Source organism: Coptis chinensis, chromosome 9 (genome assembly GCF_015680905.1).
Source record: "Coptis chinensis isolate HL-2020 chromosome 9, ASM1568090v1, whole genome shotgun sequence".
Taxonomy (NCBI): Eukaryota; Viridiplantae; Streptophyta; class Magnoliopsida; order Ranunculales; family Ranunculaceae; genus Coptis; species Coptis chinensis.
The window spans coordinates 18,120,608-18,148,229 of NC_141464.1; the positions used below are offsets into that span (position 1 = coordinate 18,120,608).

General features: G+C 36.1%; 1 long non-coding RNA gene across 2 annotated transcripts; it reads right to left on the reverse strand.

Moving 5' to 3' along the window:
* Positions 1 to 16,732: 16,732 nt before the first annotated feature.
* Positions 16,733 to 19,211, reverse strand: LOC147475084 (uncharacterized). 2 transcript variants are annotated; one of them, XR_015208198.1, is made up of 5 exons: positions 19,053 to 19,211; positions 18,024 to 18,110; positions 17,393 to 17,474; positions 16,938 to 17,214; positions 16,733 to 16,855 (listed from the first exon to the last, which is right to left on the reverse strand). It is a non-coding gene; the product is annotated as an uncharacterized LOC147475084 (long non-coding RNA). The 2 variants fall into 2 exon arrangements; XR_015208197.1 differs by lacking the exon at positions 19,053 to 19,211 and having other exon boundaries at positions 18,024 to 19,042.
* Between the last annotated feature and the right edge of the window lie 8,411 nt (positions 19,212 to 27,622).

Below are 27,622 nucleotides of genomic sequence, written 5' to 3' on the forward strand. Positions count from 1 at the left end.
GCAGTTTATCATCTTGCTAGAAATGTCCTTGTTGTTACATGCATTTATTGATCACTTGGAACATGGATATCAACTTGTTATTTGCTCTGTAGATTGACATATATAGCATCTTCTCACAATTTTGAGACTACAGATAGGCATTTTTAGTTTGTAGCCATTAATGTAGTCTCCCTCGTCTTCAATTTAGCTCTCACCTAATGCTTTATTTTTTACATGAATTCTAGTGTTTGAGTACTTTTGGTAGGTTATCCCCTTTTCATGCATGTTTGTTTGTTTGACTGGTTTTTGATTTATCATTAGTTGAAAGTTAGCTGTAGATTTAGCAACTCTCAATCAATTATTCCTTGGCATGCTGTACTAAGTACTGCATAGTGTCTTATCTTTATCGTTCATTACTACTTTGTTGGATGTCAAATTATTGATCAACTTGATTGTAATATAGAAGCTTATTATTATGTTTGACACGACGATGGACTTATAGGCTAACGATTACTTGATTAAGATTTCCCTTTTATATATGTTCAGCCTCGATTTGATTTATACAGCTACCATGGACTTATCGGTTCTTTCCAGTGTTGTATTTTACTGTTTCTAACATAGGTGTAGATTTGATTAAACTTATTATAGTTACTAATACTTGTTTTATTTTTCTTTGTAGCAATAGGTCCTCGATCAAAGAATGTGAAGAATGTAGCGAAAACTACATTCAAGGGTGTGAAGAAATTTTTTGGCAGCGGTTCCTCTAGTGGTGATGTAGTTGGAAAAAAGAGACAAAGGGCAGAGGGCTTAACAGCATCAGCGTGTAGAGGGGACCACAAAGAAAAAGAGGTTCCTAAGGTTCCTGAAGTTGATTCATCGAGTGAAGATAGTGTAGATAGTGATAACAATGTAGGTTTAGATGTAAATATGGACAAAGAGAAGAATATAGTGGAAGAGGAGAGTGAGGAGAGTGAGGAGGAGGGTGGTGAGGAGGGTGAGGAGGAGGATGAGCAAGATGATGATGTGGAAGAATATGTGGTAGAAGTCGTACCACCAGTGGAAGAAGAACCTATGGTATTGGATTTTGTAAGAAAATCCAATGATGATTTGGAGTTTAAAAGAGGTAATGGGGGTGGCCCGTATGAGTCAGAGTTGTTGTATGATTATGCGGTGCATGTCGCTCGCGATGTTTGGGAGAGAAGGGTAATATTTTGTTTTTTTGTAGTACTTCGATTTTCTTTTACAAAATCTTTTGTTTCTGCTCATATATATCTAATGCGTGCTTGGTTATTTCAGGAGGATCGCAGAGCGTTGAAGTGTGTTTCTCACTTAGCGAAGTTATCCCAATGGGATTTCAAGGATGAATTTCAAAGGTCTCCGAGATTTGCCCAACAGTTGAGAAGGACTGGGTTGTTCGATCTCATGGTAACTTATCACGAGCATATGGATCCTCCATTGGTCTCTGCGTTTGTGGAGAGATGGCATCCAGAGACCAACACCTTCCATATGCCATTTGGGGAGATGACTGTGACTTTGGACGATGTTGTGCAAATTTGTGGAGTCACAGTTAGAGGAAGAGCGGTGCAAGGGGACAGTGAGTTGAACTTACAAGAATCGATAAATCTCCTACATCGTGCTCTGGGTCTCCCTATTGATTTGATTAAGGTGAAGATGGAAGCTAGCAAGTTCACTTCAAAAGTAAGGCTAGAATTCATCCGGAAGCATTTTGCTAACAAGGTTCATGATAGCCCCATATGTGACGCTGCTGGGAAGGTGGTGGAGAAGGCCTCGAGTTTCCAGGAAGTCCAACGGGCTTTCAGAGCTTTTATCCTATTTTTCTTTGGATGTGCCGTTTTTACTAACAAGTCTGGGACTGGAATGCCTATATGTTATCTGAGGCCATTGTTGAAATTCAGTGAGATAGGAGAGTATGCATGGGGTGCAGCAATTTTGGCATTTTTGTATAGAGGTCTTGGGGCTGCCACATGTGCGAAAGTGAAAAGGGTTACAGGCTATATGACTCTTCAACAGGTAAAACTTTGGTATTTTAGAGGATTATTTTTTTTTAATGTTAATTTTATTACTCTACCAATATGTTAATTATTTGTGTATATCTAGGCGTGGATCTATGAGTATTTTTCAGTACTCAGAGCAGTCCCCAAACATGGACTATAGCTTGTCTCAGCCACGTGCTAATAGACACACAGTAGTTGCTCTACACTATTACGATACAACGCATGCATTGCAGTATTATCGAGCGATACTTGATGATATGAATGTTTTCAATGTAAGTATTTAAGTTTGTTTATATTATTATTTTTTAGTAATTGATCATTGGAGTTGTTAATGACACATTTGATTTTGTTTCAAGTTGATTGGCAACCCTACAATAATGTCAGAGATAGAAGCTCGATCGATGACATTGCATTTTTTGAGGGATTGCTATGTTTTTTCAACATTGTTGAGTTTTACGTTGTCGCAAGGGTGGTACATCAGTTGGGTCACGTGCAGCTTATACCCGTAGATCCTCCAACACCAAATTGGAGAACAAGAACTGTGGAAGGACGCAGGTATGAGGTGAACTGGACCAATATTGGGCCACTTTACTGGGAGTCATGGCAGAATCACATGATCCAACCCTACAATCGAGGTCCTATCTCGTCTTATCCATGGGAGTGTCATCCAAGCTACATGACTTGGTATGCGAGGAATTCTCACATTCGATTGGTGAACCCTGAGCGTCTTCCTATTCATCCCTCCCTGGAGACACTGCCTAACTGTTCACCGATTGTAAGTATTGTGATTTTTAATTGAGTTTCTCTAATTGTGATTTTTTGCATTCGATTAGTAACTTATCTTGATTTTCCTTTTTTTGACAGAACAACGTCATCGATGAAACTAGTCGCATGCTAGAGAGAGGTCTGCAATTGCTTGAGAATAATATTCTAGAGGAAGCAAGGTTCTCCTTTGAACAGGCGTACAACTTGAATAGGTGCAAGTACAGTGGTGGGTGTTATAATTCATGATTTGTTTCTTGTAAGGAATGGATGGATGTTTGATTTTGAATGATGTTTGATTTTGGAATTAATGACGTTTGAAATTTGTTGTTATTTGATTTTGAATGAATGGGCGTAGTGTTTGGAATTTGTTGTTATTTGATTTTGAATGAATGATGGATGTTTGGAATTTGTTGTTATTTGATTTTGAATGAATGATGGATGTTTGGAATTTGTTGTTATTTGATTTTGAATGAATGATGGATGTTTGTGTTTGTTGTTAAGTGGAATTTGTATGGATATGAAAGTGTTGTAAAAACGAAATGAACTTTTAAAATTTTTCCAAACGACCCAGCCACATCGTTTGGTATAAAGGCCAAACGACCACTTCAGATCGTTTGTCCTTTATACCAAACGGCCAAGTTAGATTGTTTGGCTTAATGCTCAAATGACCCAGCCACATCGTTTGTTATAAAGGCCAAACGATCGATTCAGATTGTTTGGCTTAAAGCTTAAACGACCCAACCACATCGTTTGGTATAAGGTCAAACGACTTGACCATGTCGTTTGGGGGTAAAATGAAGTAAAATCAAATCAAATCAAATTACACTTAATCCAAATTACATCAAAATATCATATTGACAACATACGAACATTATTTCCAAATCACTCGATTGCCGTCCGAATCAACTTAGTCGATCACTCGATTTCCAAATCAAATCAAATAAAAGCCCTAACATTATTTCTAAATAACATAAAAATCAAATCAAATTACACTTGTTCCAAATTACACCAAAATAACATGTCAAAATGAATTTTACAAATTACATCAAAATATCATATAGACAACATACAAACAACTTAGTCGATAACATGTATTGTTGGGTCTTCAACGGGCTCGTTTTCCCATATTAGATTGGGAATGTTCAATGCCATAAATTGCAATTGCCTTGCTGTCAATGCCAAATTCTAACTTTTAGCAATATCATATCGAGCTCTAAGCCATTGGCGCATTACTAGAAGAACCGAACAATCTTCAACAAGTTCAACATTGACAAAATGATTTCCACTAACATGTGCGCTACCTAACACTTTTTTCACTCTCTCAGGATTTTCTTGGGTTCTCAGTGGCATGATAAGGAAGCATTTATGAGCTCCTAAATGCAGGAGGACAACATTAAATCTTGAAGCAAATAGGTATCCAGCAAAGGGCATGCTCATCCACTTAGTTAAGGGTGCATAACCTTCTTTATGTAGGATTTTCTTCATCGCATAAACAACCTCACTTTGACTGTACAAAGTACAATAAAGGGGGAGGTTGTCAGTAAGCTCTTGGTACAAGTCCTTTCTCATCTTTGGCCATTCTTCTTGACTTCTTCCTAATACAATGCAGAAAGCTCTATAACCGTTGTTGTCATCACCAACAGGGTCATCGACTCTAACAATGCATTTATGCATTTCTTTAGGAATATCCAACCAGTAATCCTTAGGACCCCTCATCTTTCCAAATTCTAACCCATCTTTCACATTTTGTGGTATGCCTATTTTTGGTGTTTTTGGAGAATGCCTATTTCTTGGTGTGGTTATTTTTGGTATATTGGAGGAGCCTTATTTTTTGGTGTGATGTGGGTGTTTTGGGTTGGTATTTTTGGAGAAGACTTCTTTCTTGGTGTGGTGTGGGTGTTTTGGGTGGGCGTAGTATTTGGTTGTGATGAGACCCACTCCTCGTGGTCACGTTGAGAATGTTCAAAATAAAATGGATCTCGCTTTGAAGAGTTCTCATCTCCAGTTGGAAGCTTTCTGTTGCAGCTACCTTTTGGCCGACCTTTGGTTTTTGCTTCCTCACGAGGCGGTACTAGCCATGTACTTTCTGGTATGGCAATCTCCATAAGCTTCCTAATCATAATCCTCTACTCTTCTTCAGAAACCATTGCAAACTTTTTCATGAACAAGTCCATTGAAGTTGTAACATCGGGACCAACACCCACTGACACATTAGGAAAAATAGACAATGTTTTCCAAAAGGGGTCGATAGTAGTCAAAGGGATGGACCGCTCTTGCTATTCAAACTCAATTAATTCATGAGCACATGGCAGTCCATGGCTCATGCGCAAATAGCACCAACACCTGATCTCTCCATCTTTAACACGCTTTATGTGGGTGTCTATTTTTTCAAATAGCAAGTCTAAACACTTGTGTGAGACAAGGCCTCTGAGTTCACGAAACAAAGGAATCCGGTGGTGGTGCTAAGTTACAATCATACTCCTCTCGAAAGTAGCTCTAATCTCGGACATCTGGATCTCTATAATCGGGTGGATTAAGCTAAACATACTCAAAAAATCATGACAATTTGCATTTCCTAGTACACGCTTCACCTGAGCATGAGACTCTTCAACTCTATTGGTCATTGTACTCCCAAAGTGAATGTGTTGGTCAGTCTAACAACATACGAATCGATCCCTGTGAGGAAACCTAGTCTCTCGCAAATAACTAACAAAATTGGAGTACTAAACCCTGTAATATTTTTCCAAAGCATTCCATCTACGCTGAAAAATAACCTCTGTCTTCGATTTGACTACAGTGTTCCACAAGAACTGGGCCTTCTCTACAAGTTTTGTAGTTAGAAAAATATCGTAACATTTTGAAAAGACGCACGTAATGATATGCCATCTACATAGATGCTTGTGTGCGTTAGGGAAAACTTTGTCAGCGGCACTCATCAGGGCCAAGTCCCTGTTAGACACAATCACGGATGGGCTTATGTCACCAAGCAAGCCACTTAAATGACACAGGGCCCACTCATAGTTGACTATTATTTCAGACTAAAGCAGCACCTGACACACGGTGAAAAACTTCCACGTTGAACTCACCCCCAGCAAATTGTACGAAAGGCCACCAATACTTATTAGTTTTGTAGGTAACGTCTAACATGAAAACTATTGGAAAAGTCCGAGCCAACTTAACACCTTCTGGATGGGCCCATAACAACCCCGTTATCTCCTCAGTATTCTCATCTTGTCTCAACTCCTCAAAATAATGTTCTTTTGCTAACAACTCACACAATCTCTGCAATTATGTGAGACCATTCATATCCAATTTCCTTACCTTCTGCCTTGCAGTGGAGACTTGGGATATACTAGATATGTTTTCATGATACCTATTGATAAGAGCCCAAAACTATAGTTTTAACCCCTTAACAATCATACTTTTAGACCAATTATGTGAATAATAAGTAAGAGTTAATACTGATTACGTGTTTTTATGCATTTCAGGCTTCAAAGTCCATTATGTGCAGAAATGTGCCAATTTAGCGAGATAAAGGAGCAAAGGTCGGTTGCTAAGGAGTTCTGTGATTAAAGGCCAAGATTCAAGAAGACAAAGCCTCTGTAAAGCCCGGTCAAAAGATGAAAAGTCAAAGTCCACGCGGGCAGAAACAGTGCACAAAGCCAACAGAACTTCCGAAGACCATATCTTTGGACTCAGACCTCGGAATTGGGCCTACCTTACGTCAAAACGACTGGCTCGGAAAGAGCTTTCCAATGTTCCAAGCCTTGGCCCAATCAGAGGAGCAGAAGTGGACAAAAAGTCTGTCAAAGTAAACTGCAGCTGAAGAGGCCTTTTTGGACTGAAAGAATTGGGTTTTGGGCCTGATTCTCTGGCCCAAAACATGACTCCAAGTCCATGCACGATTTTTGGATCTGAATGTATAAAAACCAAAGCTTCACTCTTTGTTAATGGTAGATAGTTAGACCTAGATTAAAGATTAGATTAGTAGCCTCCATTAATTAATTCTAGATCTAGTTTTCCTTAGATTTAATTAGTTTAATTTAATTAGTTTCATATCTTGTTTTTATTTAATTCCTTGAATGATTGTTCGTCATTTAATTAGATAAATAAAATAGTTATTATTATTCAATTTCGATTTTTGTCATTTGCATTTATAGATCTAGTTTAAATTCTTGTTCTTATTTCATTCTTAGTTAATTAATTAGATTTCAATTATTGTTTAATTTAGATTAGTAAAGTTAGAATTTTGATATGATGTGTAGTTATAATTCAATGGGAAATGATGGGTTGATGACTCAAGGCTAAAACCTCCATTAGAGGGGTTGATGAAGCCTTGATGAAAACTTAGTGGTTTAGTGTAGAAGCGTTGTAGAATCTATTCCACTCTAGAAGGTCGTGATTCGCCATGAGAATGGGTGGGCGACCTCACATGCTAGTTAGTATTTGGTAGAAATGCCATGAACACTAGGGATTAGAACTCGAAATTCTTGTCGTAAGAACGTAAGAATCGAGATACAAGAATCTATGCTAGGTTATCAAGTTGGATTCAAGGTAGATTCAATTCCCCTCTAATCCTTTATCTAGATTCAAAAACAATCATATTTCCATAGCATTCGTAGTTTAAATTCAAATAATCAATTTCATATTGTATCGTAGTATAGTTCCCCCTCGTAAAACTCTCATAGACTTAAGACCGACTAATTAGACTAGAAAACATTCCATGCTAGAGCACTAGGAGTGGAATGAATTTGTTACTACACTCTATCTCGATAGAATTGAGAGTAGAAACTTTGATAAAAATAAGCATCATAAGATAAGTTTAGTTTTACTTGCGTTTAGAGTTCATCGTTCATTTCGTGAGTAGACTACTCATTTTATGTTTTATCAAATGGCGCCGCTGCCATCTTAGTTGCACTTTAGCATTGTTTTCATAGTAGAATTAGTCATTTTTAAGTCCCATTAAACCCACCCACCCTTGTTTGATTCATACTGTGGTTGTCCATTTCAGCGTTGAAAAAGTTCCGCAAAAATATACACTGAGCGCGACCACGCCTATAAGGAGGCGCTGCTTCGCTATAGCTATACCAATGAATACGCTTCAGCTTTCCTTGAGCGCGACCACCCTATAGTTATTGGACCACGAAGCGACCAGCCCTCAACGAGCAGCGACCAGCTAAGTCATCGGAACAAGGAGCTTGAACCACGCTATCTGGCGCGCATCAGCGCTCTAAGCAAAATTTTCCGGATTCTGCAGGTTTGTTTCGAATTTTGATTTTTCAAGTTTTTCAGTGTTTTAACTTGTTATTTACACTAAACACGCGTAAACAAGACGCTATTCATAAAGCGAAGCAAGGACCTTGAATCAGGTTTCCTTTCTTCCACACCTCGCGATCTCCGTTAGAGGTTTCTACTAGTATATCAGAATTGTTTAGAGTGTTGCATGTTTAGTTAAGTTCGACTTAGTCTTGCATGAGATTAAGGTCTGGTCGAAGAAAAACAACTAACGTAATTACACGGCAACGTCAACAAACAAGTCTATCTAGTTTCCCACCCACTACACCTCTAGCTACTATTTCACACACACCACCTGATATTATGGCTGAAGAAAGAGAGACTCCTCTCTCTGACTTTTATAAAGCATTGAGCGATAGCCCTAAATCTTGCATCATTCTAGCAGACCCAGTGGGGATTTCCGATCCCCAAATATATTTAATTTGTTACTTTCGTTTTCATGGTTTAGACCATGAAAAACCTTATCAGCACATGCGTAAGATAGAACAAGTCCTTACAACATTCCACCATCCTACGGTTGGTGCAGAACAAATTAAATTGAGGGTATTCCCTTTCACCTTAGCTGATAAGGCGGCGTCTTGGTTAACGCCCAAAGCCTAATTCTGTGGACTCATGGGCCAAACTTGTTCAAATTGTTTATGGAACATTTTTACACACCCCTAAAGACGGATGAAATGCTTTCCAAGATTCACTTCTTTCGGCGTAATCCTCATGAATCATTTTCGAGGGCTTGGAATCGTTTCACCGATCGCTTATAGAGTGTCCACACCATAATCTAGCAAAAGACACGTTAGTGCGTGCCTTTTCAAAGGACTTCAACATCACCATAAAGAAGTCCTTGACATAATGAATGGGGGTAGTTTCCTAAGTAAAGGAGCCTCGGAGGCTTACAAATTTTTGGAAGATCAAACTAAGCGTAATAATAATTGGGGGGGTAGTGATGATTACTCCCGCTCCGCTAGTTCTTCTTCAACAGATTAAAATTTTACCAAGTATGTTTGAGGTTAAATCAGATCCTGAGCTTAAAACTCTAATTGAATCCCTCACAAAAAAGGTAGAGGCCATTTCTGTACAACAAAAGCCTATCCCCGTCATGAATGTAAATTCAAATCCATGTAGTTTCTATTGGAGTCCTGAGCATCCCGACTCCCACTGTCCTATAGGCTATGAACATTCTTGTTCCATTAATAGTGAACCTAACGCCCCTTGGAGACAAAATCCCAACTTCGGTTGGAGAAATAACCAACACGTCACACCTCCAGGGTACAATAATCAATATGTTAGGCCAACGCACAGTTATAACCAAGCTCCACCACAACAAGGACAGGATCAGGGTAATTATAATAATTATAACAACCAAGCGCAACCTCGACAAAATCAAGCACAAGGTCAATGTAGTTATAATAATTATAATGCTAATAGAGGTATCGTTCCGGTAAATAATAACTATCATAATCCGCCAATAAATAATCAACGGGAGATAGTTCCAGTCACACCACCCGTAACTACTACACCCACACAACTGGATCGTCTTGACACCTTCATACAAGTTAGCGAACAACTTTTCCAAACCATGGCTCAATCTAACCAACACATTCTACAATCCGTTAATAATTTAAACCAACAGTTAGCCCAAGAGAAAGCCCAACCAAAAGGCGTGTTTCTAGGCCAAGCGACACCCAACCCTAGAACAGCAAACACAGCCTTTGAAGTAAACGGTAATACTAGTACGGAAACTACAACCGTAGGTGAGCTAAATGCCATCACCACTCTCCGTTCTGAAAGAGTGGTTGATAACAAAGTAACTATGCCTATAGTTGCCCCATCAGTACTCCCTACACCGGATATCGAACTTCGATGCGAAATAGAAACTCAAGAACCTACCACTTTGTAGAGGTACCGGTTAAACCACAACCTAAGAAACGAAAAAGCCAAGGTTATACATCAAGTCGAGCCATACGCTAAATATAGAGCGAAACCACCGTTCCCTCGAAATTAGCCATGCTAACCCGGGGATACTAACTTTGAGGAGATTAGGAACGCGTTTTCAAAATCTAACGATAAACCTTCCTTTTCTTGAAGCTATAAAAACTACCTAACCACGCTTAAGTTTCTTAAGGAGTTGTGCACTACTAGGCGAAGACCAACATACCTAAAGACGCTTTTTCTAACTGAAGCAGTTCCCAACTTTATCCGAAAATAATGGAATTGTTAAGTACAAAGACCCCGGTCGCCCCTCTCGTCATAATGCACCTTAGGAGATTCTCACACGACGACCCGGCTTACTAGACACGGGGGCTAGTGTTAACTTACTCCTGTTTTATTTGTATAAACAAATAGGTCTAGAGGAGATGCAACCTACTAAAATGACATTGCAATTAGCTGATCGGTCTATTAAATATCCTAAGGGTGTGGTTGAAAAACGTCTTTGGTTAAAGTCCAAAATTTTTACTACCCAAAATTTACTTAGTTATCCTCGACCGCGTCACTAACGACTCTGTACCTATCATTTTAGGGCGTCCCTTCTTGGCTACTGCCAACGCCCTCATAAACTGCCGCGATGGTTCGTTGTCCTTTGACCATCTTTCTGTTGAGGTAAATGTTTTCAAAACGAGGACACAGTATCCCGATTCATCTACAAATGGAGAGGTTAGCATGATCGAGCTTAGCTCAAGATTACTTCAAAACATGTTTCGGAGAAACAGATTAACAAATTCCTTTCCTTCGGAAATTCCGACTTTAACAATGACTCCCTGGTAGTAGACGAAATCGAAAAAGAATTCCTGCAACTCTTTTGCACCGCTTCTTTACCACTTCAGTCCCCCGCTTGCCAACAACCATTCATCCCTTGATGCTATGGCGGAAGATGAATTTTTCAATCTCTATCCCAATGATCCTTTTGACCCACCTATTGAGGAATGTCTTGCATATATCAAGATTTCTAATGATATGGACTTGAGAGCTCTAGGCGAGAATCATTCACCTTCCTCACCAATATTCCCCACCCTCCACCTTTTCAAAGGAACCTCGAGTTTGCACTCGATCCTTTAGTTTCTCTTGTGCTTCATGATTTTTTAAATCCACCTAGTAAACAAATACTTCCCAAGGATAAACCACTTGACACCTTCATTTTCAGACTTGAGACAGTCCCTAACTACCATGAATGAGTTTTGTGCTAAACCCACATCCTCATTTTTTCCATGCTTTTTCTCTAAAACTTATCCCAATCCACCATATCTTCCACAACCATTCACTTTTCCACACTTATTCACTAGGACACCCTCTCGTTCAAAGATGAAACATAAGGTGCATGCTCGGTTATGTTATAGGTCTATCCGACTTTGCTTTCATTCCACTAGGTTGCGTCGTAGGAAATCTTGGTGCTTGATTGTGTTTGGATATGTTTTCTGTGATATTTATTTATGGAACGATCCACAACTATTTCGGTTGTTGATATATGATAAACTGCATATTCATACATATATTTAGATAAAGTCTCGAGTATCTGACTATAAACGACTCAATTTTTGTGTTTGGTGCATTTCCTTTCATTTCCATATATTGGTGAATGCACCATTCAGGTAACCGGGCCCTCCCTATGGAGTGTGTGGTTGTAAGTACCGGATCCTAAGTCCACGGTTCACATAATTCACGTTTTCCACTCTTGCATGTTTTCTTGGTTTTTTGAGTCATGTTCTCTATGGTGTGAATTATGTCTTTACTGCTTATTGTTTTCCTTTATATTAAACCTAATTCATAAAAAGTAAAAAAGTTTAAAGCTATAAAAATAGTAATCTAGCAAGTCTCGAATCGACCTTAAAAGACCCAAGTTTTCGTACAATACCAACTTTAAGAGTATAGGCCAAACAAAAATTTCAAACTTAAAAAGAGTTTTCCAATTTTGTTTGGGGGTGCATGATTTTGGTATTCATTTCAAATCTTCTTGCCACCCTAAGCCTGTCATGTTTACTCCAATTAGAGTTTGTGTTAGTTAGTGCGTATGCTTTAATTGTGCTTCATATTATCATATCATCTTTACAATATTTACATTACAATTGCCAATTTTTGCCACGTTTCTATGGTAAATTCTTTCCTTATCTCTTTACACTTTGAGGACAAAGCGTTGATTGTTTGGAGGTGGGATAGAAACATTTGCAAAAATTAGACACTTTTAGGATGTAAATTATGCACTTTTATTTATAAAATGTTAAAAATTATAAAAAATTAGTTAGTTACATAATTTAATTGTGCTATTGAATTGTTTCATGAACCCCCTTCTCCCAAATTGTTTGGGGTGGTATAGAAACACGATGTAAATGTTAAGCACATATTAGGTTGTATATTACGTATTATTTGTCTTAAAATTAATAAAAATAAAAATAAAAATAAAAAAAAAAAAAAAAGTTTATGCTATACACTTAGGAATATTGGTATTGTTTCTTTCTCTATGCTCTTAATAATCTAGAAGTCTCAATGTAGCTTTTGCATTAGAATAGTTTTTAGAAACTTAGGTTAATATGTAGGTAATAATCGTTGCATCTATCTATAAATATATTACATGAGTATCTATGATTGTTTGGCAGTAAGTTTCTGAAATCTAGGCTAGAGTACTTATTCTACAAATCCTGTGAGAATATAGCCTAAAGCCTTATATGAGTGAAACATTTGAGAAATGACACAAGGGAGAAGTATATTCCGAATAGAGAAATCACACGTCCACTTGCTTGATCACTAAAGCATATCCTAAGCGAGAATTTAGGCCCCCTTTGGATCGATATAGCCAGAAATTCAAAAGCCAAAGAAAAAGAAAAAAATATGGCTAAGGATGGAAACAAAGTGTAGAAGCAAAAGTAAATAACAAGGTTTTCTCTAGTTACATAATATGAAGACTCTTTTATCTCAGACTTGTCCTTTTTGAATATCCATTTCCTTCCTTCTTAAACCATCTCCTAATCCCCGAAACACCTAATAAAGACCTCTAGCTCAATTAGGAATAGGTTAGTATGATAGTAAGTGGCAGATGTGTTTGATCGACTCCGACTTCCTTGTGTGTCATTGAGATTTTAAGGTAAAGTGTGCCCACTGCGCACTAGAGTAGTGAAACTTGAGTGGAAAAATCAGAGTGTTGTATCTTGACTATTATTGTGATAACCTACTTAAGGACGCTATTCCGAGTTTCATAAATGGACCTGCTATTGCATTTCATAGTATTACTAATTGTATATATGTTTATTGTAGATGATTGATTATTATGCATATATTAGCTTAGGTTTTTGACTTGGTTATTCTTGTTCATAGCTAGTGAGATGTATAGATAATTTGGAGCATGAATAAGGAAACAATAGTTTTCTTTCTTAGTCGTTGTAGTATAGATGAAGTTTGTGAGTACCTTCACTGGAAAACTCTCATGAGGCTATAACTCGTCCACTAGGGAATTCCTAGTGGTTTAAGGCCTTGTTGCATATGGTCAATGCAATCGCACTCAGCGAAACGAGAGTAGTTAGAACTCTATTTTTGGTCACTTATTCTAATTTCTCATATTTGCTTGAGGACAAGCAAAATGCTGTTTGGGGGTGGTTCGATAAGAGCCCAAAACTGTAGGTTTAACCCCTTAACAATCGTACTTTTAGACCAATTATGTGAATAATAAGTAAGAGTTAATACTGATTACGTGTTTTTATGCATTTCAGGTCTTCAAAGTCCATTATGTGCAAAATGCCAATTTAGCGAGATAAAGGAGCAAAGGTCGGTTGCTAAGGAGTTCTGTGATTAAAGGCCAAGATTCAAGAAGACAAAGCCTCTGTAAAGCCCGGTCAAAAGATGAAAAGTCAAAGTCCACGCGGGCATAAACAGTGCACAAAGCTAACAGAACTTCCGAAGACCATATCTTTGGACTCAGACCTCGGAATTGGGCCTACCTTACGTTAAAACGACCGGCTCGGAAAGAGCTTTCCAATGGTCCAAGCCTTAGCCCAATCAGAGGAGAAAAAGTGGACGAAAAGTCTGTCAAAGTAAACTGCAGCTGAAGAGGCCTTTTTGTACTGAAAGAATTGGGTTTTGGGCCTGATTCTCTGGCCCAAAACATGACTCCAAGCCCATGCACGATTTTTGGATCTGAATGTATAAAAACCAAAGCTTCACTCTTTGTTAATGGTAGATAGTTAGACCTAGATTAAAGATTAGATTAGTAGCCTCCATTAATTAATTCTAGATCTAGTTTTCCTTAGATTTAATTAGTTTAATTTAATTAGTTTCATATCTTGTTTTTATTTAATTCCTTGAATGATTGTTCGTCATTTAATTAGATAAATAAAATAGTTATTATTATTCAATTTCGATTTTTATCATTTGCATTTATAGATCTAGTTTAAATTCTTGTTCTTATTTCATTCTTAGTTAATTAATTAGATTTCAATTATTGTTTAATTTAGATTAGTAAAGTTAGAATTTTGATATGATGTGTAGTTATAATTCAATGGGAAATGATGGGTTGATGACTCAAGGCTAAAACCTCCATTAGAGGGGTTGATGAAGCCTTGATGAAAACTTAATGGTTTAGTGTAGAAGCGTTGTAGAATCTATTCCACTCTAGAAGGTCGTGATTCGCCATGAGAATGGGTGGGTGACCTCACATGCTAGTTAGTATTTGGTAGAAATGCCATGAACACCAGGGATTAGAACTCGAAATTCTTGCCGTAAGAACTTAAGAATCGAGATACAAGAATCTATGCTAGGTTATCAAGTTGGATTCGAGGTAGATTCAATTCCCCTCTAATCCTTTATCTAGATTAAAAAACAATCATATTTCCATAGCATTCGTAGTTTAAATTCAAATAATCAATTTCATATTGTATCGTAGTATAGTTCCCCCTCGTAAAACTCTCATAGACTTAAGACCGACTAATTATACTAGAAAACATTCCATGCTAGAGCACTAGGAGTGGAATGAATTTGTTACTCCACTCTATCTCGATAGAATTGAGAGTAGAAACTTTGATAAAAATAAGCATCATAAGATAAGTTTAGTTTTACTTGCGTTTAGAGTTCATCGCTTTATTTCGTAGGTAGACTATTCAATTTTATCTTTTATCACCTATTCTTGATGGAATCCAAAATTTGTTTAGGCTTTATTCAACACTTACTCATCTCTCACTACAAAAAAACAGTCGATAAACGACAGTCAATGACTGTCGCTTTATGCCTAAAACTAGTGCTTCTGTCTATTGTTAGGGCCGTAATAATAATCGCTGTAGTTTTTCAAAAACGACGGAATGGGACACCTGTTAAGTATATAAAAAAAATGACGGCTTTTAACACTTGTTTAATAAACAACGGCCTTCAGCACATGTTAATTTACAATTTGTCCCGGTTCTTATTATAACTAAACCACAGCCAATAGCCGTCATTTATGCACCAATAACATTTGTGATGAATACACCATTTTGCTGCATTGCACCTTGTACCTAATATTCATTCCAATCATATAAAGTCTATACACATAAAATGGAACATACACTGAATAAAAGCAATTGAAACACAGTAAAATTAATAAAATTAATAGAAACAATATATTTTCATACTTGCAAATTCAAAAAATCTTGATCCCATTTAACAATCTTCTTTACAAACAAGTCTTTACGAGAACTTAAAAGTATTCATGCTACATCAATAAGTATGGGCTGGAGCCACAAAAGTTGTAGATCCCACTTCGTCAAACGTCATTCCTTCATCATCAAGCAACTCAACATGAAAATCTTAAACCTTGTCCACTAAGATCCCGTACACATTTCATAGGAGGTATTCCCAGAGCTGCAACAGCAGAAGACATGTGCAACCTCATAATCGTGTGAGAGAACCAACACAACGGTTGCAGCCACAAACTTACAGTACTAAGCTTGTAATCACATTAAGCACTCATTGATAAAGCAATATTAAAATTAGGATCACTTATAATCAGATTCAATGGTCCAACAACGACATATATCAAATTGTGAGCTATCTAAAACTAATCAAGTTAACTGCTAACAAAAGTATCAATGAAGTATTAGTGATCCACTAGAAGACAAGCACCATGCGAGGAAGTGCTAACAGATTACGGCCAAAGTACAAAACGGCTATTGGAAATATCGAGTTACAACCCTCATTAGAAAATAAATAAACATTCAATAACAACACTAAACCATAGTATGCAAACATGACAAAGGTGACCCACCTAGCAAGACAATATGCACAAGAAGTGATCCGTGTCACACTTTAGGAAGTAAATAATGAAAATGCACCCCACAAATATTATAAGGACACTATAACAGGGAACCAAATCTAGGAATACCTTTTCCATATAATATACAATATCTACAGCAAAGATAAGTAATTAAATCCAATTAACCTAACCAAGGTACACAACAAGGACCTCATTAGGCTGGTCACAAAGAGTAACCTAATAAGGTATGCAACAAGGAATCCCCATAAATTCAGTAAACCAATAACATATGCATACTTCAGTAATTTCCTTAGAAAGTATCTAGGATGCATTAAACCATAAGTACTTCAATATATAAGCATACTGCAACTAGCTTGTAGATGTCACCCCATAGCCAATATTAAAAACTTAAGATACCTGATCAGATGTGGAGTTGGTAAAGATTGATTGTGTGTTTGTGATCAACTCCGAGTCCCTCGACTAATTTCTTGCATAGTGAGCAATGCGTTCACTTGTGACTGCATCCATAAGAGTACATGGTCTTGGAGACGCCACTATATACGCAAGTTTTGTCACGACCTTTTCCATCAACTCCAAAAACCTAACACAATTTTATCCCCATTATATTTTTAGCAAACTGTAAAAATGAACTCATAAAATTACACAAGAAATGAAAAACACACCTCTGAAATAGGGTCAAGATCCAAGTCTTTATATTTGATACACGGGTCACGAGCAAAAATTTCATGGATTTTTATCCTGTAAAATACTAAAATAAGAACAAAACCATAATCAATAAGATTAATTCCCTTGACCTTAAGAAAGTAAATATATAATTCATACAAATTTCTGTCTAACTTCATCTGAAACCACCAGTCCATTCTTCCTAGTGTGAGTTGCATTGTGTCCACGTATATATTGATTAGTTCGGTAGGAAGGGTTAGGAGGATCATTAGCAACCTATGTAAAAAAAAACACAAAGTCGTATCACTATTCATAGATTTGGCACACTAGACTAACCCGACAAAAACAAAGCATTGTAAAGGGTTTTTATTAACCTTGCTTTGGATAAATACACCATAACCAAAAAAATAAATTCGCCATTAATAAAAAAAAAAAAAAAAAAGACGGAGATTACCTTCTAATTGGATGACTGTCAAGAGAGAGGCTTTAAAATAGGGCATAAAGAAATCCACCAGAACTAGAATCAAAGTGACGAACTAACACCAAAAATTAATCAAAACTTTCACTTTGGCAATTAATCAAACATTGGCAATTGATTATAGAAGAGATACAAAAAAAGGAATTTTCTAAGAAATTGGCCGTCGTATATTTATTTTGCTATGCGACAATTATTAATTCTAAGGAACCAACGATATGTAAATTAAAATTTCCATCAGTGAGTTGCTCAACTAACTTAGCTTCTAAGTCGGTGTTAAGTTTATTTAAGTTACGTAAGGTTAAAACGTTAACCCGACTTGCTAATTACCGTATGTGTCCGGTTTCGAGCGTAATTTACCAAATTACTCTTAACCAGAATTCAAGACTTTACATGTCCCTCAATATCAATGGCACATGAAGTCTTAACAAAACAAACATCTACAAGAGAGTTCAAAACCATCACAACTTCAATATACAAGACCAATAGAATCTATAAATAATTTCACCATATGCATACACTAAGTCTATGCATTACCTAACTACAAAAAAAAGCATGAGTCCATGCATTAATATTCAAAGATTCACATAAATAAATGCCCCACACTTACCAGTATTTCTGCTACCCCAGCTGATCCTCACCTACTTGTCGCGTGTGGTTCTTCTTCAACGGACTTGTATAATGCGCTTGTATGAACCTGTACAAACTGACATATAATAAGTCTTACTAATAGCAATAAAATTAAATATTTTAACTTACATGACATATTCATCGAATAATGCACAAGTGCACAACCAGGTGGTAATAGCTATAACCTATATCAACACAAACACTTAAGGTTTTTCTAAATTTCTATACTCATAATCAGTCCCAACAAAATTACATACTGATCCAAGATGATTAAATCTAGTTGTGGTCTACTTAACTTCATAGTGAGGAGGTCTAAAGTTAATTAATATGGATAGCATGTCATTCAATAGCATGCTAAAGTGAATTAATACACAACAGAAGTGAAACTGAGCTACCAATTGAGCCAATATAAGACTTATCATTTGCAATAGACTTCATAGGAATAGATAAATAACAGTGAAATTCAAGCCACAAACATCACACAAACTGATCCAACAAAAATCCAGTGAACAAAAAACAAGCCACCAAATAGCCTTCAGCTGATAAATAAAACTAAATATACTAATCATGTATATACAACCCAACAACAATAAAACACGTGAAATCAAAATCTATTATATAGAATTTTGTGGTGCAAAATATTTTTCAAGCTAAAACACACTAATGTGGCTTTATGACCAAGCTAAAAAATTTGTTTGTGAAACTTCTAATGCAATTAACAATGAACCTAACATCAAATTTATCAGCTTTTAGGAAAAATTCAACCGTTTTGAGAAAAAAAAATGCAACGGAGTAAAACATAACAACAACAAAAATTAATTCTTTGACTAATAACAGCCATTAATAAAATAATAAGACGAAAATTAACTGTTAATTGGACGCACTATTATAAAGAGAAATCCACCAGAGCCAGAACCTAAGTGAAGAACTGAAAGCATAAAAAAAGAGGATAACGAGAAATTACATGAAACCTAAGTTCTTCAGACAAAGAGAACGAGAAATTACTTACCCGAAATCCTAGTTCTTGATGTTGAAGGAGAAGAGAGAGAACTTAAAACCCTAGCTCTTGATGCGAGGTGAAGAGAGATAACTGAAATTTTGAGAAGTTTTCACCATAATTTTCGGATGACCTCGAAAAATCAAGCGTGACCACTCAATATTTCACTTAAGTCTTAAGCGCGAATGGGCCCAATTTCTTAGATACATACTACCACGGCCTTTGAGTTACACAACTACAGCCACTGGCCGTTGTTCTATTACAACAGCTATTAACCGTCATTTATCGCCTCATGCGGGTGTTGTTCTTTGGCCTATTTGGTGTAGTGTCTGACAAGTACTCGAACTCTGGAACGGTCAGACGAGTAGCAAATGCATGTCCTTCAAGGGTCTTCGCCAATACATGGTTGTGAATACCATTTCTAACTTCTATTTTCCAACTATCGACAGTGCCGCATTGGAAAACACCTTTTAACTTAAATGGACATCCCAATTTCTTGGTTCCCGGCCTTCTCTTATTAGCCTTCCCTTCGCCTTCCTTCTTGTGTGACCGATACACACCCGAGCACTCGCAAGCCAAATTCAATCTTGCTACTCGGTTTCCCTTGGCACACTCCGACTTTTCAATGACCACAACAACATTAACTTGTTTTTCTCTAGCGGTTGCCCAACCGATTGTCTCGCTACGTGTATGAAAGACCTAAACACATAAAAAACAACAACTATTATTAATACACTAATAAAATTACATTTAGGAAAAAAAAATTAAAAAAATGAAATAAATGCCTACTCCATCATACCTCTTTTGTAGTAAAAATTTATATTGTATCACCTAAAATCGGTTGACAATCCACGTCATTCGAGTTTGCAGAGGATCGGTTCTTGGATAGCGGCAAAGAATCCTACATATAGAAGAATAAAACAAGAGTCTCAAACAATTTGCATTTAGGTAATGAGGGATTTCAAAGTCACAAAAAAAATGAACTTCTAACTAAATTTAGTCCAAACGACCCAGTCATGTAGTTCTATAGAGGGTCCAAATGACCCAGCCATGTAGTTCCATAGAGGGTCCAAATGACCCAGCCATGTCGTTCCATAATGTCCCCAAACGACCCAGCCATGTCATTCCATAGTGTCCCCAAATGACCCAGCCATATCGTTCCACAGTGTCCCCAAATGACCCAGCTATGTCGTTTGGCCTAGGGTTTTGCATTCATTCAAGTATTTTGCATTCATTCATTGATTCAATCAATCAAGTGTTTTGTATTCATTCTAATCAAGTGTTACCTCATTATTTAGGTTTGCACTTAATTTCTCGTCGACAATTTCTCGGCACCACATTTGCTCGACTAGTCGCATCTTCAAATTCTTCACCTTCACCTTCAACATTTTGTGCCACTTCTTCACTTTCAATATTTCTTCTATTTTCTCCTTCTCTAATTTGTTGTTGCACCTCAAACATTATCTCAATTGCTTCTTCTTCATCTTCGTGTTCCATTTAGAAAAACTTGAGTATTCTAATATGTATAGAAACTTGAGTATTCTATGTTAGGAGCAAGGATTTTGATGAAAAAAGGAGTAAGGAGGAGTAAATGAGAAACTTGAGTATTCTATGTAAGGAGTAAGGATTTTGATGAAAACAGGAGTAAGGAGGAGTAAATGAGAAACTTGAGTATTCTATATAGAGATATTTGAAATTTTGATATATTTCGAATAATTGAGTGAAATATATTTGTAAACCTTAAACCCTAAACCCTAAACCCCAAACTAGTTTATTATTCACAATTGAAAAAAAAATGAAAAATAACAAGTTTGGATATAAAACAAATTATTATTTTAGATTTGGATAATTGAGTGAAATATGTTCAAAATTAAAATTTTTTATGTCGGTACGAAATTTGTTAACCCTGAACCCTAAACCCAAACCCCAAACCCCCAAACTAGTTTATGATTCAAAATTTGAAAAAGAAAATAAAAAATAACAAGTTTAGATATAAAACAAATTATTATTTCGGATAATTAAGTGAAGTATGTTGGTACAAAATTTCTAAACCCCAAACTAGTTTATGATTCACAATTGAAAAAAATAATAATAAATAACAAGTTTAGATATAAAACAAATTATTATTTTAGATTTTGGCATGTTTGATTACATATTTTAACTTGGTTATATAGATACTATGTCATAACATATAAAGAGTGTAGAGTGCATGTAATTGTGTTGGTGTAACTAATTGTGTTGTTCCTAACCCAATTTTTTAAATCGGATTTCAATTTTCCTAATTCAATTGGAATGTGTTGATAATTGATCATTACTAATTCAATTTTATAGCTAATTGTTTAAATAAATTATTGTACACTTATAATCGATTAATTATTTGTATTATAAGAAAAGTGTTCGGTGTTTATATATAAGAAAAGTGTAATTGGTGTTTATGTAATCAATTTTTATTGGTTAATCGGGCTAATCATTGGTTAATTAGGAATTTCCTTGGTTAAGAACTTCTCAATTATTTTAGTCCAAATGACTTCACCATATCGCCCCATAAAACCCTAAACGACCCAGCCATACCGCTTCCATGTGATACCAAACGGCATGGAATAGTTGTTTCAATGCACACACAAACGATGTGGTCAAGCCGTTTAAGTGTACACTCAAACGATATGGTGGTACCGTTTGAGTGTATACTCAAACGACTTGGCCATATCGTTTGAGTGCGAAAACGACGTGGCCATATCGTTTGAGTGTATATGATAAGAGCCCAAAACTGTAGTTTTAACCCCTTAATAATCATACTTTTAGACCAATTATGTGAATAATAAGTAAGAGTTAATACTGATTACGTGTTTTTATGCATTTCAGGCTTCAAAGTCCATTATGTGCAGAAATGTGCCACTTTAGCTAGATAAAGGAGCAATGGTTGGTTGCTAAGGAGTTCTATGATTAAAGGCCAAGATTCAAGAAGACAAAGCCTTTCTAAAGCCCGGTCAAAGCTGAAAAGTCGACGCGGGGAAACAGCACACAAAGTCAGCAGAACTTCTGAAGACCGTATCTTTGGACTCAGACCTCAGAATTAGGCCTACCTTATGTCAAAACGACCGGCTCGGAAAGAGCTTTCCAATGATCTAAGCCTTGACCCAATCAGAGGAGCAGAAGTAGACGAAAAGTCTGTTGAAGCCAAATGTAGCTGAAGAGGTCTTTTTAATTGTAGAGTTTGTGTTAGTTAGTACGTACCAGTTTAATTGTGCTTCATATTATCATATCATCTTTACAATATTTCTGTTACAGGTACTGCCAATTTTTGCCACGTTTCTATGGTAAATTCTTTCCTTATCTCTTTACACTTTGAGGACAAAGCGTTCGATTGTTTGGGGGTGGGATAGAAACATTTGCAAAAATTAGACACTTTTAGGATGTAAATTATGCACTTTTATTTATAAAATGTTAAAAATTATAAAAATTAGTTAGTTACATAATTTAATTGTGCTATTGAATTGTTTCATGAACCCCCTTCTCCCAAATTATTTGGGGGTGGTATAGAAACACGATGTAAATGTTAAGCACATATTAGGTTGTATATTACGTTATTATTTGTCTTAAAAATAATAAAAATAAAAATAAAATAAAAAAGTTTATGCTATACACTTAGGAATATTGGTATTGTTTTTTCTCTATGCTCTTAATAATCTAGAAGTCTCAATGTAGCTTTTGCATTAGAATAGTTTTTAGAAACTTAGGTTAATATGTAGGTAATAATCTTTGCATCTATCTATAAATATATTACATGAGTATCTATGATTGTTTGGCAAGAAGTTTCTTGAAATCTAGGCTAGAGTACTTATTCTACAAATCCTGGAGAATATAGCCTAAAGCCTTATATGAGTGAAACATTTGAGAAATGACACAAGGGAGAAGTATATTCGAATAGAGAAATCACACGTCCACTTGCTTGACCACTATACCATGTCCTAAGAGAGAATTTAGGCCTTTTTTTCGATATAGCTAGAAATTCCGACCTAAGTATATTTTTTCCGCTAGTCACCCCAATCGAGCCTTTCATTAGCCCTTTCATAAACCACAAATCCTTTACCCCTGTTACAAAACAAAACAAAATAAAAAAAATTCAACCTACCCAATTTAGATAAGTCCGAGAATATAATAAGGAAGAAAGAAGAAGAGAAAACACATGTAAACAAAAGTTAGTTAATTGCTTGAGAAAAATAAAGAAAAGAAGTTTCCATCCAAAGAAAAGAAAAATAAAAATAAAAATAAAATAAAAACTCCAAAAAAATAGAATAAAAGGAGTCAAAAGCCAAAGAAAAGAAAAAAAAATATGGCTAAGGATGGAAACAAAGTGTAGAAGCAAAAAAGTAAATAACAAGGTTTTCTAGTTACATAATATGAAGACTCTTTTATCTCGGACTTGTCCGTTTGAATATCCATTTCCTTCCTTCTTAAACCATCTCATAATCCCATGACACCTAATAAAGACCTCTAGCTCAATTAGGAATAGGTTAGTGGGATAGTAAGTGGCAAATGTGTTTGATCGACTCGGCTTCCTTGTGTGTCATTGAGATTGTAAGGCAAATTATGCCCATGCATTAATCGGAGTAGCAAAACTTGAGTGGAAAAATCGAGTGATTTTTGTCTTGACTTTTATGTGAGAACCTACTTAAGGGCGCTATTCCAAAGTTTCAAAACGGACTGTTATCTGCATTTCATAGCATTACTCATTGTATATATGTTTATTCGTAGATGATTGATTATTATGCATATATTAGCTTAGGTTTCGACATGATTATTTTGTATTCATTGCTAGTAAGATGTATAGATAATTGAGATATAAATAAGGAAACAATAGTTTTATTTCTTAGTCGTTGTAGTATAGATGAAGTTTGTGAGTACCTTTCATTGAAAACTCTCACGAGGCTATAACTCGTCCACTACGGAATTCCTAGTGGTTTAAGGCCTTGTTGCATATGGTCAATGCAATCACACTCAGCGAAACGAGAGTAGATAGAACTCTATTTTTGGTCACTTATTCTAATTTCTCATCTTTGCTTGAGGACAAGCAAAATGCTGTTTGGGGGTGGTTTGATAAGAGCCCAAAACTGTAGTTTTAACCCCTTAATAATCATACTTTTAGACCAATTATGTGAATAATAAGTAAGAGTTAATACTGATTACGTGTTTTTATGCATTTCAGGTTTCAAAGTCCATTATGTGCAGAAATATGCCACTTTAGCTAGATAAAGGAGCAATGGTTGGTTGCTAAGGAGTTCTGTGATTAAAGGCCAAGATTCAAGAAGACAAAGCCTTTCTAAAGCCCGGTCAAAGCTGAAAAGTCGACGCGGGCAGAAACAGCACACAAAGTCAGCAGAACTTCCGAAGACCGTACCTTTGGACTCAAATCTCGGAATTGGGTCTACCTTATGTCAAAACGACCACCTCAGAAAGAACTTTCCAATGGTCTAAGCCTTGACCCAATCAGAGGAGTAGAAGTGGACGAAAAGTCTGTTGAAGACAACTTCAGCTGAAGAGGCCTTTTTGGACTGAAAGAATTGGGTTTTGGGCCTGATTCTCTAGCCCAAAACATGGCTCCAAGCCCATGCACGAATTTTGGATCTGAAAGTATAAAAACAAAAGCTTGAGTCTTTGTTAATGGTAAATAGTTAGACCTAGATTAAAGATTAGATTAGTAGCCTCCATTAATTAATTCTAGATCTAGTTTTCCTTAGATTTAATTAGTTTAATTTAATTAGTTTCATATCTTGTTTTTATTTAATTCCTTGAATGATTGTTCGTCATTTAATTAGATAAATAAAATAGTTATTATTATTCAATTTCAATTTTTGTCATTTGCATTTATAGATCTAGTTTAAATTCTTGTTCTTATTTCATTCTTAGTTAATTAATTAGATTTCAATTATTGTTTAATTTAGATTAGTAAAGTTAGAATTTTGATATGATGTGTAGTTATAATTCAATGGGAAATGATTGGTTGATGATTCGAGGCTAAAACCTCCATTAGAGGGGTTGATGAAGCTTTGATGAAAACTTAGTGGTATAGTGTAGAAGCATTGTAGAATCTATTCCACTCTAGAAGGTCGTGATTCGCCATGAGAATGGGTGGACGACCTCACATGCTAGTTAGTATTTGGTAGAAATGCCATGAACACTAGGGATTAGAACTCGAAATTCTTGCCGTAAGAACATAAGAATCGAGATACAAGAACATATGCTAGGTTATCAAGTTGGATTCAAGGTGGATTCAATTCCCCTCTAATCCTTTATCTAGATTCAAAAACAATCATATTTCCATAGCATTCGTAGTTAAATTCAACATAATATATTCCATATAGGTATCATAGTATAACACCCTTCGTAAAGCTCTCATTAGACTTAAGACCGACTAATTAGATTAGAAAACATTCGATGCTAGAGCACTAGGAGTGGAACGAATTTATTACTCCACTCTATCTCGATAGAATTGAGAGTAGAAACTTTGATAAAAATAGACACTTAGAAAGTTTTAGTTTACTTACGTTTTGAGTCCATCGTTCATATTGTAGGTAGATTAATCAATTTTATCTTTTATCAGTATACTCAAACGATCCCGCTATATCGTTTGAGTTTATACGAAAATGACGTGGCCATATCGTTTGAGTGTATCCTCAAATGACTTGGCCATATTGTTTGAGTGTATACGAAAACGACATAGCGGGATCGTTTGAGTGCACACCCAAACGGCCCGAGGGGTTCGTTTTGGCGAGACAAGTTGAATTGGTTGATGGGCCTGGGCTTTGATGGCAAACTTGTAATATGGCAAACTTGTAAAATTTCTTTTTTTTTAGGGGTTGCCCAATCCAATTTGATGAGTGCCCGATGGAATCACCTTATAATTTTGTCTTGTTGAATTTACATATGGAACTTCGATCTTACAAATATGTTATTCTCGTGGTACTGGCATATTTGTTTAACCTGCAATATGTTTCTGGGATTAGATTCGTAATAGATAGAGAAGAATGTTTCTCTCATTCAATTGAGTCTGAAGGGGACTTTAGATGAATCTAAAGTATAACTAATCTAGATTTTCTACTTTGGTTACAAAGGGAGGTCTTGTTTCGCTCCACACAAAGTTATCTTTCTCCAGTGTTGCTCCATGTCTTGCTGTTGAATCTGCACTGAAATTAGCTTCCCTCCAAATGTGAGTAATGTTGTAGTGAGATAGCTCAGCAGTAGCCCGAGTCCATCTTGAAGCTCTATAACAACTACTCTACACTAATATGTCAAGTCATCATCAAAGCTTCAATCAAAACCCCTCTAATGGAGGTTTAGCTTTGACTCATGAGACTATCATGTAATAAAGAATGAAAAGAATACATAGTACTAATAAGATCAAATTTGTATTAAAATAAGAACTTGTAGTGTTTAATGGAGTTGGAGGCTAAAAACATAAAACCTAAATTATATTAAACTATGGGGGAAGAGATTCCTATTACTTGCCCTAAATCTCTTTATAAAGCAAAGGTTTAGGTTACAATTTCATGCGTGGGCTTGGGAGTTGTGTTTTGGGCCACTAAATCAAGCCCAAAACCTAAATACTTAAATCCAAAAGGGTTTTCATAGCTGAAATTTACTGCAATATCCTTTTTGTCCACTTTTACTGCTTTGATTGGGTCGCGATCTAGACCATTAGAAAACCCTTTCTGAGCCAGTCCTTTTGATATAAGATAGGCCCAATTCCGAGGTCTGAGTCCAAAGATACGACCGGTTGAAGTTCTATTGACTTTCTGTTCTTTTTCAGCCTGAGTTAACTTTGACTTTCCAGCTTTAACTTGGCTTTAAAAGGTTTTTTTCTACTTGGAACTTGGGATTTAACCGTAGAACTTCTCTAGCATTCAATTTGACTCATTTCTCTTGCAAATGTGATGTATTTATTCACATATTTGACTCTAAGACCTGAAATACACAAAAACAAGTAAACAGTAATAAACTCTCATTATTATAAATATAATTGGCCTAAATAGAATACTATTAAGGGCTTTAAACTACAATTTTGGGTGTTTATCAATAGCATCTCGCAACTCCGCCTTATACAATAGATGTCAAAAATTCCTTAAAGGTAATGGAACCTTAAGTAATTGTGATTTTTAGAAACAAGTCTCATTGTCTCAAACAAGCAGTGATATACGATATAACAGGAGAACCTGAAACCTAAAAGTAGGAGTGTAATTCCCCTAGACAATAGCGCGCGACATTTTATAAGCACAAAGGAGTAGCGCACGCGCGACTATGTCAAAACTGAGAGACTCTAACTTTTTACAGTGACGTTCTATGCTTGTTTGGATAATACTAGTTTTTGAACCGGTCTTACGAACGAGTATCGCTATATGAAATTATTCTAAAAAATGGCTTTAGTGCTTTAATGGCAATAGAGTAAGCCAATTACAGGTACAAAGCATAAAAAGCAACTTGTATCCCCACACCTAAAATCATACCAAAGATTCGCTCTGCATGATAAATTATAACATCAAAGGTTTAACAAACACAAATAGTGTAATAGACCAAAAAGAGCCACC